Source organism: Haliotis rubra, unplaced genomic scaffold (genome assembly GCF_003918875.1).
Source record: "Haliotis rubra isolate DU_JTF1 unplaced genomic scaffold, ASM391887v1 Scf205, whole genome shotgun sequence".
Taxonomy (NCBI): Eukaryota; Metazoa; Mollusca; class Gastropoda; order Lepetellida; family Haliotidae; genus Haliotis; species Haliotis rubra.
Window position 1 is genome coordinate 442,641 of NW_025766059.1, and position 15,022 is coordinate 457,662.

General features: G+C 37.9%; 3 long non-coding RNA genes across 3 annotated transcripts; 1 reads left to right on the plus strand and 2 right to left on the minus strand.

Moving 5' to 3' along the window:
* Positions 1-271: 271 nt before the first annotated feature.
* Positions 272-475, minus strand: LOC124276060. The gene is made up of 2 exons (XR_006898402.1): positions 396-475; positions 272-354 (listed from the first exon to the last, which is right to left on the minus strand). It is a non-coding gene; the product is annotated as an uncharacterized LOC124276060 (long non-coding RNA).
* A 7-nt stretch (positions 476-482) lies between these two features.
* Positions 483-1,382, minus strand: LOC124276059. Its single transcript, XR_006898401.1, has 3 exons — positions 1,254-1,382; positions 932-1,074; positions 483-675 (listed from the first exon to the last, which is right to left on the minus strand). It is a non-coding gene; the product is annotated as an uncharacterized LOC124276059 (long non-coding RNA).
* A 1,676-nt stretch (positions 1,383-3,058) lies between these two features.
* On the plus strand, positions 3,059-4,297 carry LOC124276058. Its single transcript, XR_006898400.1, has 2 exons — positions 3,059-3,421; positions 3,663-4,297. It is a non-coding gene; the product is annotated as an uncharacterized LOC124276058 (long non-coding RNA).
* Positions 4,298-15,022: the final 10,725 nt, after the last annotated feature.

Sequence of the window (15,022 nt, forward strand, 5' to 3'; positions counted from 1 at the left end):
CAGAAGTCAAAGAAATACTTCGTTTTATTTCGTCGTATTGTGTAGTATGTCAGACGTCAAAGAACGAATTCCTTTTGTATCGTTGTATTGTGTTATATATCAGACGTCAAAGAACGACTTCCTTCTGTATCACTGTATTGTGTAATATATCAAACGTCAAAGAAAGACTTTTCTTTTGTATCATTGTATTGTGTAATATATCAAACAACGACTTCCTTTCATTTCTTTATATTGTGTAGTATGTGAGACGTCAACGAACGGCATTCTTTTGTATCATTGTATTGTGTAATATATCAACGGAAGACTTCCTTTTGTATCATTGTATTGTGTAATATGTCAGACGTCAAAGAAAGACTTAGTTATGTATTATTGTATTGTGTAATATATCAAAGAACGACTTCCTTTCGTATCGTTGTATTTTGTAATAAATCAGACGTCAACGAACGTCATTCTTTTGTATCATTGGATTGTGAAAGAACGACTTCCTTCTGTATCACTGTATAGTGTAATATGTCAGACGTCTAAGAACGACTTCCTTTTGTATCATTGTATTGTGTAATATAACAGAGGTCAAAGAACGACTTCCTTTTGTATCATTGTATTGTGTAATATATCAGACGTCAAAGAAAGACTTCCTTCTCTATCGTTTTATTGTGTAATATATCAAAGAAAGACCTCTTTTTGAATTGTTGTATTGTGCATTATATTAGAAGTCAAAGAAAAACTTCCTTCTGTATCACTGTATTGTGTAATATATCAGACATCAAAGAAAGACTTCGTTTTGTATCATTGTATTGTGTAATATATCAGACGTCAAAAAACGACTTCCTTTCGTATCGTTGTATTGTTTAATATTTAAGACATCAGAGAAAGACTTCGTTTTGTATCATTGTATTGTGTAATACTAGTATATCAGACGTCAAAGAACGACTTCCTTTCATACCGTTGCATTGTGTAGTATGTCAGACGTCAGCGAACGTCATTCTTTTGTATCATTGTATTGTGTAATATATCAAATCAAGACTTCCTTTTGTATCATTGTATTGTGTTATATGTCAGACGTCAAAGAAAGACCTCGTTTTCTATCATTGTATTGTGTAATATATCAAAGAAAGACTTCCTTCTGTATCATTGTATTGTGTAATATATCAATGAACGACTTCCTTTCATATCGTTGTGTTGTGTAGTATGTCAGACGTCAACGAACGTCATTCTCTTGTATCATTGTATTGTGTAATATATGAAAGAAAGACTTCCTTTGGTATCGTTTTATTGTGTAATATGTCAGACGTCAAAGAAAGACTTCGTTTTGTATCATTGTATTGTGTAATATATCAAAGAACGACTTCCTTTCGTATCGTTGTATTGTGTAATATATCACATGTCAAAGAACGACTTCCTTTTGTATCATTGTATTGTGTAATATATCAGACGTCAAAGAAAGACTTCCTTCTCTATCGTTTTATTGTGTAATATATCAAAGAAAGACCTCTTTTTGAATTGTTGTATTGTGCATTATATTTGAAGTCAAAGAAGGACTTCCGTCTGTTTCACTGTATTGTGTAATATGTCAGACATCAAAGAAAGCCTTCGTTTCGTATCATTGTATTGTGTAACATGACAGACGTCAAGTAAAGAGTTCCTTTTGTATCGTTGTATTGAGCAATATATGAGACGTCAAAGAAAGACTTTGTTTTGTTTTGTTGTATTGTGCAATATATCAGACGTCAAAGAAAGACTTCGTTTTGTATCGTTGTATTGTGCAATATATCAGACATCAAAGAAAGACTTCGTTTTGTATCATTGTATTGTGTAATATGTCAGACGTCAAAGAAAGACTTCCTTCTGTATCACTGTATTGAGCAATATATGAGACGTCAAAGAAAGACTTCGTTTTGTTTTGTTGTATTGTGCAATATATCAGACGTCAAAGAAAGACTTCGTTTTGTATCGTTGTATTGTGTAATATATCAAAGAAAGACTTCGTTTTGTATCATTGTTTTGTGTAATATGTCAGACGTCAAGGAAAGAGTTCCTTTTGTATCGTTGTATTGAGCAATATATGAGACGTCAAAGAAAGACTTCCATCTGTATCATTGCATTGTGTAATATGTCAGACGTCAAAGACCGAATTCCTTTTGTATCATTGTATTGTGTTATATATCAGACGTCAAAGAACGACTTCCTTCTGTATCACTGTATTGTGTAATATATCAGACATCAAAGAAAGACTTCCTTTTGAATCATTGTATTGTGAAATGTATCAGAAGTCAAAGAAATACTTCGTTTTATTTCGTCGTATTGTGTAGTATGTCAGACGTCAAAGAACGAATTCCTTTTGTATCGTTGTATTGTGTTATATATCAGACGTCAAAGAACGACTTCCTTCTGTATCACTGTATTGTGTAATATATCAAACGTCAAAGAAAGACTTTTCTTTTGTATCATTGTATTGTGTAATATATCAAAGAACGACTTCCTTTCGTATCGTTGTATTTTGTAATATATCAGATGTCAAAGAACGACTTCCTTTTGTATCATTGTATTGTGTAATATAACAGAGGTCAAAGAACGACTTCCTTTTGTATCATTGTATTGTGTAATATATCAGACGTCAAAGAAAGACTTCCTTCTCTATCGTTTTATTGTGTAATATATCAAAGAAAGACCTCTTTTTGAATTGTTGTATTGTGCATTATATTTGAAGTCAAAGAAAAACTTCCTTCTGTATCACTGTATTGTGTAATATATCAGACATCAAAGAAAGACTTCGTTTTGTATCATTGTATTGTGTAATATATCAGACGTCAAAAAACGACTTCCTTTCGTATCGTTGTATTGTTTAATATTTAAGACATCAGAGAAAGACTTCGTTTTGTATCATTGTATTGTGTAATATATCAGACGTCAAAGAACGACTTCCTTTCATACCGTTGCATTGTGTAGTATGTCAGACGTCAGCGAACGTCATTCTTTTGTATCATTGTATTGTGTAATATATCAAATCAAGACTTCCTTTTGTATCATTGTATTGTGTTATATGTCAGACGTCAAAGAAAGACCTCGTTTTCTATCATTGTATTGTGTAATATATCAAAGAAAGACTTCCTTCTGTATCATTGTATTGTGTAATATATCAATGAACGACTTCCTTTCATATCGTTGTGTTGTGTAGTATGTCAGACGTCAACGAACGTCATTCTCTTGTATCATTGTATTGTGTAATATATGAAAGAAAGACTTCCTTTGGTATCGTTGTATTGTGTAATATGTCAGACGTCAAAGAAAGACTTCGTTTTGTATCATTGTATTGTGTAATATATCAAAGAACGACTTCCTTTCGTATCGTTGTATTGTGTAATATATCAGATGTCAAAGAACGACTTCCTTTTGTATCATTGTATTGTGTAATATATCAGACGTCAAAGAAAGACTTCCTTCTCTATCGTTTTATTGTGTAATATATCAAAGAAAGACCTCTTTTTGAATTGTTGTATTGTGCATTATATTTGAAGTCAAAGAAGGACTTCCGTCTGTTTCACTGTATTGTGTAATATGTCAGACATCAAAGAAAGCCTTCGTTTCGTATCATTGTATTGTGTAACATGTCAGACGTCAAGGAAAGAGTTCCTTTTGTATCGTTGTATTGAGCAATATATCAGACGTCAAAGAAAGACTTCGTTTTGTATCGTTGTATTGTGCAATATATCAGACATCAAAGAAAGACTTCGTTTTGTATCATTGTATTGTGTAATATGTCAGACGTCAAAGAAAGACTTCCTTCTGTATCACTGTATTGAGCAATATATGAGACGTCAAAGAAAGACTTCGTTTTGTATCGTTGTATTGTGTAATATATCAAAGAAAGACTTCGTTTTGTATCATTGTTTTGTGTAATATGTCAGACGTCAAGGAAAGAGTTCCTTTTGTATCGTTGTATTGAGCAATATATGAGACGTCAAAGAAAGACTTCGTTTTGTTTTGTTGTATTGTGCAATATATCAGACGTCAAAGAAAGACTTCGTTTTGTATCATTGTATTGTGTAATATATCAAAGAAAGACTTCGTTTTGTATCATTGTATTGTGTAATATGTCAGACGTCAAAAAAAGACTTCGTTTCGTATCATTGTTTTGTGTAATATGTCAGACGTCAAGGAAAGAGTTCCTTTTGTATCGTTGTATTGAGCAATATATGAGACGTCAAAGAAAGACTTCCATCTGTATCATTGTATTGTGTTATATATCAGACGTCAAAGAACGACTTCCTTCTGTATCACTGTATTGTGTAATATATCAGACATCAAAGAAAGACTTCCTTTTGAATTATTGTATTGTGAAATGTATCAGAAGTCAAAGAAATACTTCATTTTATTTCGTCGTATTGTGTAGTATGTCAGACGTCAAAGAACGAATTCCTTTTGTATCGTTGTATTGTGTTATATATCAGACGTCAAAGAACGACTTCCTTCTGTATCACTGTATTGTGTAATATATCAAACGTCAAAGAAAGACTTTTCTTTTGTATCATTGTATTGTGTAATATATCAAAGAACGACTTCCTTTCGTATCGTTGTATTTTGTAATATATCAGATGTCAAAGAACGACTTCCTTTTGTATCATTGTATTGTGTAATATATCAGACGTCAAAGAAAGACTTCCTTCTCTATCGTTTTATTGTGTAATATATCAAAGAAAGACCTCTTTTTGAATTGTTGTATTGTGCATTATATTTGAAGTCAAAGAAGGACTTCCTTCTGTATCACTGTATTGTGTAATATGTCAGACATTAAAGAAAGCCTTCGTTTCGTAACATTGTATTGTGTAACATGTCAGACGTCAAGGAAAGAGTTCCTTTTGTATCGTTGTATTGAGCAATATATGAGACGTCAAAGAAAGACTTTGTTTTGTTTTGTTGTATTGTGCAATATATCAGACGTCAAAGAAAGACTTCGTTTTGTATCATTGTATTGTGTAATATGTCAGACGTCAAAGAAAGACTTCCTTCTGTATCACTGTATTGAGCAATATATGAGACGTCAAAGAAAGACTTCGTTTTGTTTTGTTGTATTGTGCAATATATCAGACGTCAAAGAAAGACTTCGTTTTGTATCGTTGTATTGTGCAATATATCAGACATCAAAGAAAGACTTCGTTTTGTATCATTGTATTGTGTAATATATCAAAGAAAGACTTCGTTTCGTATCATTGTTTTGTGTAATATGTCAGACGTCAAGGAAAGAGTTCCTTTTGTATCGTTGTATTGAGCAATATATGAGACGTCAAAGAAAGACTTCGTTTTTGTTTTGTTGTATTGTGCAATATATCAGACGTCAAAGAAAGACTTCGTTTTGTATCATTGTATTGTGTAATATGCCAGACGTCAAAAAAAGACTTCGTTTCGTATCATTGTTTTGTGTAATATGTCAGACGTCAAGGAAAGAGTTCCTTTTGTATCGTTGTATTGAGCAATATATGAGACGTCAAAGAAAGACTTTGTTTTGTTTTGTTGTATTGTGCAATATATCAGACGTCAAAGAAAGACTTCGTTTTGTATCATTGTATTGTGTAATATGTCAGACGTCAAAGAAAGACTTCCTTCTGTATCACTGTATTGAGCAATATATGAGACGTCAAAGAAAGACTTCGTTTTGTTTTGTTGTATTGTGCAATATATGAGACGTCAAAGAAAGACTTCGTTTTGTATCGTTGTATTGTGCAATATATCAGACATCAAAGAAAGACTTCGTTTTGTATCATTGAATTGTGTAATATATCAAAGAAAGACTTCGTTTCGTATCATTGTTTTGTGTAATATGTCAGACGTCAAGGAAAGAGTTCCTTTTGTATCGTTGTATTGAGCAATATATGAGACGTCAAAGAAAGACTTCGTTTTTGTTTTGTTGTATTGTGCAATATATCAGACGTCAAAGAAAGACTTCGTTTTGTATCATTGTATTGTGTAATATGCCAGACGTCAAAAAAAGACTTCGTTTCGTATCATTGTTTTGTGTAATATGTCAGACGTCAAGGAAAGAGTTCCTTTTGTATCGTTGTATTGAGCAATATATGAGACGTCAAAGAAAGACTTTGTTTTGTTTTGTTGTATTGTGCAATATATCAGACGTCAAAGAAAGACTTCGTTTTTGTATCGTTGTATTGTGCAATATATCAGACATCAAAGAAAGACTTCGTTTTGTATCATTGTATTGTGTAATATGTCAGACGTCAAAGAAAGACTTCCTTCTGTATCACTGTATTGTGTAATATATGAGACGTCAAAGTAAGACTTCGTTTTGTATAATTGTTTTGTGTAATATGTCAGACGTCAAAGAAAGACTTCCTTTTGTATCGTTGTAATATGTAATATGTCAGACGTAAACGAAAGACTTCGTTTTCTATCATTATATTGTGTAATATATCAAAGAAAGACTTCGTTTTGTATCATTGTATCGTGTAATATGTCAGACGTCAAAGCTAGATTTCCTTTTGTATCGTTGTATTGTGTAATATGTCAGACATCATAGAAAGACTTCGTTTTGTATCATTGTATTGTGTAATATATCAGACGTAAAAGAAAGACTTCCTTCTGCATCATTGTATTCGTAGTATGGGTGTTCTGGCTAGAATGTCGATAACATGTTCGCGGGGTTAAATCGGACAACAATCAAATATACTCCTTACAATGCAAGAAACTCTCCCATCCCTAGTGATTCAGTAGGTATGCTTCACTGGTATATCAAGATCACGCATGAAACTAAAGTTTACAGCCGTTACACTGCCCTGACCTTACCGTAACAAAAAATCATACTTATATGCCTATTGATTCTATTCATTTGATACAAAAGAAAATTATGTTAAATAAGATTCCAATACATTTGATATCTTTGAATTGAAAATTTAGATACAAACAACATTAAACTAGAAAAATGTCACTGCCGTCTCAAAATCTGTCCTTACCGTAAGAAAACCCATGATAACAGCAGTGACCGTAACGGTAGTGACTGCCACTAACAATATCAGTTTTAAAACAATAACTGGTCCCCAAAGTTTACTGAGCACATGGTTTCAAAAGATTTCCCCCACAGTCTAAGGCACTTGGCGTGGTTTGGTTTCACAAAATTAATTGCTTTCAACAGTAGTTACCGTAACGGTTCGGAAATGTAAAATTCACAGATATCATTTTGTACTCACCTTTTTGTGATAAAATTCAGAAAAAAATGAAGTTTTTGTCAGTTTTTGACAGCCATGCATGTTTCATCACTGCCATTGCTTGCAAACAGTAAGGGGGGAATTTTAGGGGGGGTGGTACGGTAGTGACATCAAACCATGTGAAATGTTTGACCTTTTTTTCACAAAATGGTTTTCCATACAAAAAATGGTCAAACCAGGCCAAGCAAGTAGCTGTAACATCATTAATTATGTTATGTCTCGTTTCCTGCTGACTGGGTTCCCTCCTATTGCGCAACTTGGTGTTTTGGTGACATATGTGTTATTTGTAATTCAGAAAGTCAAAACATTGATTACACAACAGTCTCGTTTCCTGCTTACTGGGTTCCGTCCTATTGCGCAACTTAGTACAATAACCAGTCCAGGATTTTGAGTTTTACAGTTCATTCAACTGGATATATAATGTTAATCAGTATTGTTTGATACATCTAATCACTTGTATATTGCAACATTACGCTCCTTCTAATCCCTTCAAACACGTCGTGCAGCGTACTCTGTCGTACAGCCTGCTCTGACGAACGGAAATCTGAAAATCGTGGAAATCTCAAAGAGGCTCGGCCGCTAGAAAAGTTTGGCGGTCTTGTACGGACTTGATATTATATTAATCACATTGTATGTTACAAAATACACTTAATGAGAACACATAGCAGGTGTAACCAGTGAGCCAGATGAATTGTGAATCAATTCTCGACCTCATCAAACAGGGGCAGTCTGTGACGTCATGGTTAAGACCATGCTGCCTAAACCTCGCCATAAAATATAGAAATACTATTAAAATTCATTTGTAAATACCATTTTCTTATGAAACTTAAGCAACATTAATGTTGAAGCATCTAGAATATCACTCTTATTGTGACATCTTACAATGACCGGTATGTATACTCTCCCAAAAAAGAAACGCATATAGGAATTTCAACTGTATTGTTATGTTTATTTTGAAACATCTTGTAGGCTTTATGAGTCAATGAAATATAGCGAAATTGCACACTGGGAATGCAGACTTATTCGTCTTTGGCACCAACTCGAGAAAAGTCAGTTTGAGTGTCACGTGGAGACGTGTGGTGGCGCTGAAGTCAATACCTCGTGTGACCACCGTGGGCATCCAGAACTGCACGGCATCGCCTCGGCATCGAACGAATAAGTCTCAGAATCTCGTGTTGCCCAATCGCAGCCCACTCTGCCTGTAGTGCCTGTGCGAGTTGCTGAAGTGTCTGGGGCTGAGGGTTACGGCGTCGCACCCGTCTCTCCAGGGCATCCCACAGATTTTCGATCGGGTTTAAGTCCGGTGATCTTGAGGGCCAGGGGAGCACATTGATGTTGTGGTTCTGGAGGAAGTCTCTAGTGTGACGTGCTGTGTGGGGCCTGGCATTGTCCTGTTGAAACAACTCCCTCTGGCGATCAATGATTGGAAGGAGGTGTGGGCGTAGGATTTCGTCACAGTACCGTTGAGCTGTCAGGTTGCCCTGGATCATCACCAAATCACTTCTCCTACGGCAGGTGATCGCTCCCCACATCATAACACTTCCCGGCGAATCTGTCCACCTGGGGAACGCAAGCGTCGGCGAAACGTTCACGTCGACGTCTGTACACCCGCATTCTTCCATCGCGTCGTTCCAATAGAAATCGTGATTCATCACTGAACCAGATTCTACGCCAATTCGGTAGGTTCCAGGCCTGAACGTTGGTGCACCATTGAACTCGATGTCGACGATGTTGCTGTCGAAGCACAGGGCCAAAATAAGGTCTTCTGGCACGTAAACCAGCCTCTCTCAACCTGTTCCTGACGGTCTGTGCAGAAAGCCTCCTCAATCCGGGTATTTGTGGAGCGGTACTGGTCGCCGTAGCTGTTCGATGACGCAGGTGATGTACCCGGATGTAGCGATCCTGCGCCGCAGTGGTTGCTCGAGGTCGCCCACTACGAGGGGCATCTGCTACCGCATTCTGCCGGCGATATCTCTCCCAGAGCCGTGAAATGGTGCTTTGGTGAACATTCATGCGTCGGGCAACTGCACGTTGAGACTGGCCAGCTTCAAGCAAACCAATGGCGATATGACGGTTGGCTTCACTTAGACGTGGCATTTTGCGTTCGTCAACAATATTCCAAATACAGTGAATAATCGACAGACAGCGATCAACCTTTTATACCCATCATTGAGACTATCTGATCCCCAACTTTCACGTGCATTACATGTGAATTGTGTATTCTGTGACACTACACGCCGAAATTGAAAATCATGCTGTTAAATACGGGTATTTTACGGATGGTGCGTTTTGTTGTGATGTTTCAAAACATAAACACCACAGGACTCATAAACAGAGCAAAACCTTTTGTAAAATGAATCACGTTTTAATTTATTGCTACATGAAATTGCTATTTTCATGATGCGTTTCTTTTTTGGGAGAGTGTATTTGTTGGCCAGACTTCTTGGGTGGTAGACAGATTGTTGTACCCACGCCCTAAACCCCGGTCACTCAAGATAGCTGCAAGGAACAATGTTGTTACATATTTCAGCTGAAGGCGACCAACCACTAATGTTTTATAATATCCTCATACAATCACTGTAATACACGAGCGACTCGACGCGTGAAGATCCGGATTAGAATTTATCTTCAGCAACCCATGCTTGTCGTAAGATCGGGATCGGGTGGTCAGACTTGGTTGACATATGTCATCGTATTCAATCTGCGTAGATCGATGCTCATGCCTGTTGATCACTGGATTGTCTGGTCCAGACTTGATTATTTACAGACCGCCGCTATATAGCTGGAATATTGCTGAGTGCGGCATAAAATTAAACTCACTCACGCACTAACGAGCGACTGTATTCAGTGATTAGTCACCGATTTCGCTTTATGGTAGGACGATCCAGACTCGATTATTTTCAGACTGCAAAACATGAATACTGAGAGTGGCGTAAAACAACCAACAGACAGTTATTTCAACGTTTACATTCATCTGAAGTTTTCTTATACTAGTATTCAATCAAATATCCTGGGGAACACAATGTTTGTTGTTAACAGATTTTACCTGCGCTTTAAGGGAATATTTTTCACCAAAATTTCATCATAGACGGGTCGGGTCGGGTGTGTGTGGCTGGATTGCGGGGGTGCGCACTCCTACCCCCACCCCCTCTGGTCCTGAAAGTTTATTTGACCGTTGAAACTTCGGGTGAAGATACCCCCATGCACCCCCCCCTTTCTCAAAAAGCTGTATCCGCCCCTGTTCATGTAAGTAGCAGGGTACTCGGAAAATAACTTGAACACCGCATGGTGGTTGAACGTTATTCACATTTGGAAAGATATATTATGAAAATGACGAAAGCTCCAGCAAACAACAGTATTGAGACAAATGTTTATTTGGGGTAAACAACAAAAACGTCGTTGATGAAGTCGTCACATCCCGTCAGTCGCCTCTTAGGACAAGCATGGGATGCTCAAGACCAATTCTAACGCGGATCTTCACGGGTTCTTTCGTCAGTACAGTACATACCATGTCATTGGACAATTTCAATAGAAAATGTACATTTTTGTTCGAATCACAGACAGTGAACAAATGGCACAATAAAGTTGATGAGTGAATTTGTATACGTCTGTACCAGTGTTTGGTACATGACATGTATATAAATCTAGTATTATTTGTACTTTCAGTTTTTAAAATTCACATATAATTTAGGTGGCGCTAGGTTTATACTAAGTATATTTTAGGTATAAATATGGGCAACACAACATGTATAACCGATAACATCATAATATTTAGTTATTGGAATATAACTAGCATGCTATCAGTATCACGCGATCTGTTGTACATTTCATATCCTCACGGTTCTTGTATCTTGCGAAAGAACATCGTCCCTTTCGCATCGACCTCTATCTGAATGTGGGCAGTTTACGTTTTAAATTTACATTAAAAATAAAATTTAATTTAAAAATTAGTGATTAAGACAGGACAGAACAACATTTGATTTCTCTCTGACCTGGACATCGGCATTTTGTGTACAAACAGATACATGCCGCTTTTAGCAATATTCCAGCAATATCACGGCCGGAAACACCAGAAATGGGTTTCACACATTTTACCCACGTTGGGAATCGAACCCAGGTCTTCGGCGTGACGACGAACGCTTTAACCACAAGGCTACCCCAGCGCCCCATTGATGAATGACGTGTGTAATGTCGTGTCAACACGTTGCCAGAGTTCATGGGTAACTTAAAAGACAGAGAGACTCACAATAACACCATGTTTGATTCTGGGCGGCACTCGAAGATGTATAGCAACCTCACAGTTAATGACTACCCCAACTCCACCGAGGGCGATAACTCAAACACGACACATTCACGTCCAGGCCTAGACCGACAATGAACAACAGGACCGTTGAGCATGAGCCTTTGTAATGTGAGTCGAGGTCGTATCCAGTGCAGCGCAACAGGGTGATTAGCTCCAGTGACTGATCACACTGTGGCTATAGTCCGTTTGGCTCAAAAGCGGACCGATGAATTGCAATCTAACTCGAAAACTGATAAACATATAATACTCAATGAAACGCTGATCATAATCAAAACATCACACCAACTCTGTGATTTATTTGCAGAATATATGTAATAAAATTTAAAAAGTTGTTTAACAAACTATCATTAAAATGTTGACACAGTTCACTATTTGTTATGAGGGAGGAGTGCAGAGAAAGGGACAGCCAGGTGTTAGAGAAGCACATGCACAAGTGCCGACAAAGCTATTGATCTGAATCTGTGCTGTGCCGTGTACAACCCAAATATGTAAAATCATGGCTGTCCCTTTCTCTGCACTCCTCCCTCGTAACAAATAGTGAACTGTGTCAATATTTTAATGACAGTTTGTTAAACAACTTTTTTATTTTTAGGACATAAATTCTGCCAAAGCTTCACAGAGTTGGTCTGACGTTTTGATTATGATCAGTTTTTCATTGAGTATTTTATGTTTATTAGTTTTCGAGTTAGATTGTAATTCATCGGTCCGCTTTTGAGCCAAACGGACTATACCTAGGGCATCATTCTTTTTCATGTGTTTCACGTAGCCACCAAATTCTGAATATGGGTCGGTCGGTCGGGGAAAACAAAGAAAAAAAACTTAATAAAGACAAAATTATCTGAATAATGTTCTTGATTCTCATTTATTGTAATTCTTATTACAATTTATCGTGGTTTGTTTTTACTTGTGGCAGCGACTGATTTAAAGATAAACATTTTCTATGACGAGGCGGTACGTTTTAGGTTCGCGTCGGTGGTGTTGGAATGGAAAAAAAAGTTGTTTTTGGGTGGTTCGGCAATACAATTAGAAGGGTCGGTCGGGAGATGAGAAACACAGAAAATAAAAATGCTGCCTCTAGTATAAATGTACAACTCTTCACCTGGAAGGTATGTTGCCGGGTAAAGCACACTTGACAATGTCGGGGACAAGGTTACTCTATTTATATATTTTCTCAGGATTAAAAAGAGATTTGACATGAGTGCACAAAGCGGCTCTCTCAGGGTCAGACTCGATTACTTACAGACCGCCGTCAAATAGCTAGCTGGACGATTGCTGAGAGCGGCGTTCAAAAACAAACGGGTTTCCTACGTGGGGTCGACCATAACAACCTTGGCTTGGAGTGGACAGTGTGACCCGCGACAGATATAAGAACCACCCAATCCACATTTGTAGTCTCCTGCGTTGTCCAGTCTGGAAGGTTTTGGACACTCCTACCCCGAAATCCACACAAATCATTTAATCGGGGATGTCGATCGGTGTCCCATGTTTGTTTGTTTGTTTGTTTGTTTGTTGTTCAAGGCCGCACTCAGCAATATTCCAACTATATGGCGGCGGTCTGTAAATACTCGAGTCTAGACAGACAGGCCAGTGATCAACAGCATGAGCATCGATCTACGCAATTGGGATACGATGACACGTGTCAACCAAATCAGCGATCCTGACCACCCGATCCCGTCAGTCGCCTCTAGCATGGGTTGCTAATGACCAATTCTATCCCGGATCTTCGCGGGTCGGAGTTCAGTAATGAAGACAATTATAACCCGATTATAGATACGTGTTTACAATACATCCAAGAATCACAGTTCAAACGCAATCGCCTGCCTGTCAGGAGACACACCTCCGGATAAAACAAGGCGGTGACATCATCTGGTGAAAGTCACGGGATAGGCTAAATGTGTATAGATACAGAACCTGGCTCTTCTTATCGAACGCCGCAAGCTGTTCACATGAGATCAATGTATCTTCAACTTAATTTATATGAACACCTGTTGCTCGAACTGACTTATACCGTCCATACAATACAATAACTACATCTGCTCGCAAAACAGATACATTTTTTATGAACTTCTGTTGAAGGAGACAAACCAATTAATTGAACTACTCGATATCTCATTCCCGCATATTTGCAATAAACACATGTTTTGTCTGGTCAGTATAAACTAATATATCGACTTACTAGCAACAGATGAGTCACCGAACAGTCAGAGCAGTTAAACAAGTATAGTATTAAAGTTGTTTCGGCAAATATCTGATACATGTATATAAGCTATAGAAGTTATACTTAACTAAACATGTTGATATATGATTCTCTTACAGTCTAAGTGTCTTTTCAGTACTTAATGAGACCTCCATACCCTGCAATACACGAATGAGAGTGCCTTGGTACACTACCCTTTAAAGTGTGTAGGAAATCGTGTGACAGCGTATCCCAATACTCGACTACGTCTTTCTTCATTTCCTCAATATCAATTAGTCCTTATAGCTTGTGAGAAACTGCCTCTGTTCACCCAGCAGAAAATGGGTACCCGGTGGGACAAGCCAGGTAACTATTAAACTTCTAGCGCTTCACAGGCAGCTTAGGTTATCCGGGGTAATAATAATCATATTGTTCGCTTTGAATCCGGGAAAGGCGCGTTATTAATATTCTTATTATTATTATGAACACCTAAGTTGCCTGTGCGTGTGTTTGCAACAGGTATTATCGATGGGCAAAAGTACACCAATCCTGGAAGTCATATCTGTGATATAGTCGGAATCGTACAACTGAATTCTTTTGATCAGGGAAAGGGTTTTGTCAGTTCGTGCTTTTGTATTGAACCATTGAAGTAAAGTTTTCCATTACTCTGTGAGGGGCGGTGGGGTAGCCTAGTGGTTAAAGCGTTGGCTCGTCACGCCGTAGACCCGGGTTCGAATCCCCACAAGGGTACAATGTGTGAAGCCCATTTCTGGTGTTCCCCGCCGTGATGTTGCTTGAATATTGCTAAAAGCGGCGTAAAACCAAACTCAGTCAATCGGCCATGTATAACCGTGGTTGATAGAGGAGCAATTCATGTCGTTGGTATACGATATCACATTGGACACTCTGGAACCAGCTTGGTTTGAGGGGCGGTGGGGTAGCCTAGTCACGCCGAAGACCCGGGTTCGAATCTCCACATGGATACAATGTGTGAAGCCCATGATGTTGGGCTGGAATAGTGCTAAAAGCGGCGTTAAACTAAATTCACTCAGTCTTGGTTTGCAGAATCGGCAAGATCACAACAGAGACTCGGTCACCCATCCGCTCGTCCATCCTCGCGTATCCAGGTCATCATATTTCCTTTTGTCATAATATCCTGGACATGTGTCACCGTAGTATTCCTTCTATGTCATCACCACCACTGCCATCACCACCACTATGTCACAACCACCACCATGTCACAACCACCACCATGTCAACACCACCACTATGTCATCACCACCACTATGTCATAAACCACCATGTCATATGTCATAACCACCACTATGTCAT